The 3832-nt window shown below is 33.6% G+C and overlaps 1 non-coding gene across 1 annotated transcript; it reads right to left on the bottom strand.

Annotated features, from left to right (window-relative positions):
• Positions 1-3712: 3712 nt before the first annotated feature.
• LOC138141047 (5S ribosomal RNA) lies at positions 3713-3832 on the bottom strand. The gene has a single exon (XR_011162945.1). It is a non-coding gene; the product is annotated as a 5S ribosomal RNA (ribosomal RNA).

Below are 3832 nucleotides of genomic sequence, written 5' to 3'. Positions count from 1 at the left end.
GATCACACTTTAGTTACTACCTACGTTTAGTATCGACGACGCATCGTTTCGATTATTGAAATTCGAATTGAATTTTTTTTTTTTCTAGTTTTCGACGTAGATTCGCGTGACACAAATATTATGAGCCTTTTTGGATCGATTTCGTGTGCATCACGCCATTTCTACGGGCGAACGTGAATGTGTGATGTTGACGTGATGGAAGCAACGTTTAGGCAATCCGCATTACGTATTACTATCAATTATATTTTAAACGAATGAAAACTTCAATTCAGAAGTGTGATAATCCCGATCCATTCAAGTTTTGTTAATTTTAGATTAAAAATGCGTGAGTATTGTACTATTGCTAACGATGCCAAAACATCGCATATTCAATGTAAAAAGAACAAGAGCAACGGGCCATTAAGTTAATTTAAAAATAACTCGTACCGGATAAGTCGAATACGTATCCAGGGAAAATTTATTAATTTTAAAATTGACCGGCGGAAACAGGTTCTCGCCTCCCACCACTTTTGTGTAGCGGCCGCCAAATCAATTTTGTTTTTATATAATTGATTCAAAAAATTGAAATTCACGCATAGTTATCTGTGCCTGAAGTGGGTCATTTTCATTGCATTGTTAGTAAGATCGAAACCATAGAAACCATACAAAACGCATACGACTATTTCTGTTTTTCATTTCACGCACTGTTTTTTATTAGTTACCTAGCAACATGGTCACTGCATTGAAACTTCAGAGTTCCTTCAAAAATTTGAATTTTTAATTTCAATTTTTTGAATCAATGATTTAATATAAAAATAACTATTGTGGAAAACAGCAAAAAATAAAATAATACCACTAATTGGCGGCTGGTCAGGATAGACCTAACGTTCGAAATTTAGAAAAATATTTTTTTTATTTTAATACTGTTACTTTTCTAATGAAGTGCGAAATAAGTTGTGCCCCATAGCTATCTTTTTTATTTTTCACTACGACAATTACAAAGTGTTGATATTCACAACTTTTCGTGAGCACTTCGATAGAAATGAACAAGAACGCAGGAAAATTCCACACCGAATATTAATATTCTGTCTTGGCCCATGTTTACTTTTATCTACCGCAAAACAAAATGTTCGGATTTGTCAGGGGTATTCTGATTTAAAAAAAGAAGAACATTTGACGAATATTTTAAGTCTCAAACGTTTGGAAAATAATGCAACAACAATTCATAGACTACAAAAAAGCCTATGATTCAGTACCACATTCATGGTTAATTAAAATTCTTAAAATTTATAAAATTAATATTAAATTAAATCACCTTCTTTATATGGATGACATAAAACTTAACAATAACTGAAAATCAATCAATATGTCGTGGTCATTACGAAAATTTAGAATATATAACTAAAGAAGGAGAAATCATTAAAAATTTAAATAAAGGAGAATTTTATAAATATTTAGGTATTAATCAATCAAATCAAATTAAATCTATTCTTTTGGTGTTATAAAATGGTCCAAAACTAATTTAAAGAATATAAATATTCAAACTAGAGTTCTCTTTACAAAATTTTGTAAACATCACCCCAAATCTGCTGTTGAAAGATTTAATTTACCACGCGAAAATGGTGGTAGGGGTTTTTCAAATCTAGAAATTCTACAACACAATCAAATTGCTTCACTAAAAAATTATTTTCTCAATAGAGCTCGTGATATGACACTATAGCAAATATAAAACAAAAGTCTTTACATGGGAGATATTTTAAAGAGCTGAGGGTTTTATATTTGCAATACAAGATCTTGCACCGTTTTGGCTCACAGCGAATATAAAAAACGTCATGATATATTCGCAAAAATTATACACATGAATTTAGCAGTTAAATTCAATTTATTAAAGGATACACAACCACATTACATTTATAAACCAGAAAGTTGTTTAGAAAATGACAATTACAAATTATATTTTGATCGCACAGTTTTAACTGACATTCACATTCAGCATAACAGACCAGACATTATTATTTTAAATAAACAACAAAAGCAAGCATATCTTTTAGATATAGCTGTTCCAAATTCACACAATATAACACAGACATATAATACAAAAATTAATAAATATATTATTATAATTTCAGCAACAGGAATAGTACCGCAATCTCTTTTTAAAAATTTAAAAATTTTGGACTTAGAGAACACATAAAACACAAAAAAGTCAAAATGTGGAGGCGAGACGCCGGTAATTATGTTGATAAGCACTGCACTACTGCCGCCGGGTGGAGGTGGGATACGAAAAGAAGATGCTCTCACTGCTCTCACTCACAATAAGTTCGGAAAAACCGAATTTTATTATCGTATTTAATTGACGTCACAGTTACTTTGGCGAAACAGGAGCTCGCTTTTCGAAGGCATGATGAAAAAGACAGACGAATCAATTTGATATATAAAACCTAACAGGAACGGCTGGTCCATGAGGTCATTTGGGTAATGACCCCCTAAAAAATAAAGGTTTTACCCAACACCAGCCGCGACTGCAATGTACACAAGACTATGACTGCTACATATTATGTTATTTCAACCAAATCAGAAGTACAATAATTTTGAAAAGTAAGTGCAATGTATACTTCTAAATCTATCTAAATTTATTAATATGTAATTTTTTTCAAAACTATCGATCTTTCTTTGAAACATTTTCAATTCACAATTCACTGTTGGAAGCGCTGTACTTTTTAGTATAAATACGTATACGAAAAATTAAAATAATAGTTGAATTAACACATCGTTAAATGTTACGAGGAACATAGTTTTTTGGATTACACAGCAAAATCTTGGAATTTCAGTCCGATATTACTCCATTGAGTCTTTGGACTCACAAATAAATACCTCGAAAAGCCGACAAACATCTGTCTAGAACTTTTCTAGTAACCAGAGGGTATCGTAAACGACCCGTGTTTAGACCTCTTTCGTGAAAGTGACCGACCGCCGGCGCCGCTCGATTTCGTCATAAATCTCAGCCGTACCCCCCACGATAATTGACAAGTCTGTCATACAGCCCTACCATTTAAAACCTTTATTCTCTTCGTTTTAAAAATAGTTTCGCATGGTTTTTCTCTCTTCTCGTTTTACAATGGTCCAGTGACTAATAAATGAGTGTTGTGTTATGAGTTTGTTCGAGCTCAAAAAAACGTGGTTCGAAATTGTTTAACGTTTAACGAATGGTAAGTTATTCTAGTTTTTATGTTGGTCTTAACGTGTTAGGGGCCAAGAATACAACATTGTCTGTCCATTATAACATAGAACTGATATGTTGAATTCAGATCTCTAATTATTTAAAAACCAAAAAAATAAAGCAGCAGTCAAAGTGGCATGTACGCGTAACCTAATATATATTTTTTTTACATTAAAAGATCGCCGTCTTCCTCGTCGCACTTACGACATTTGCATATGTTATCTTTGTTAAACTCACGGAAGGAATATAATGAACCGGTCACCCGTCCAAGTGCTGACCGCTGCCCGCGTGGCTTACCTTCGGTGATCGAACGACAACCTTTACCGTTTGACGAGTTTTTATTCTGCAATTGTTTACAATTAATCGACAAAAAAAATTGTTTTCTTAATTATCTAGTACTTAAAGCTATGAATCTACATTATACGGGTCTGTGCATGTTTCCGAATACCTGCACGAAAAACAAATCGGTTCGGTGGTTGCTATGGATTTCAAAAAAAAACAAAAAGTGTTGGGGGGCAACGGCACGCGGTGTTCCCAAGCGGTCACCCATCCAAGTACTGACCGCGCCCGACGTTGCTTAACTTCGGTGATCGGACGAGAACCGGTGCTTTTCAACGTGGTATGGCCGTTGCC

This window comes from Tenebrio molitor, unplaced genomic scaffold, assembly GCF_963966145.1.
Source record: "Tenebrio molitor unplaced genomic scaffold, icTenMoli1.1 SCAFFOLD_840, whole genome shotgun sequence".
NCBI lineage: Eukaryota > Metazoa > Arthropoda > Insecta > Coleoptera > Tenebrionidae > Tenebrio > Tenebrio molitor.
Note: the sequence above shows the minus strand (reverse complement) of the source record. Positions and strands in the feature narration are given on the sequence as shown.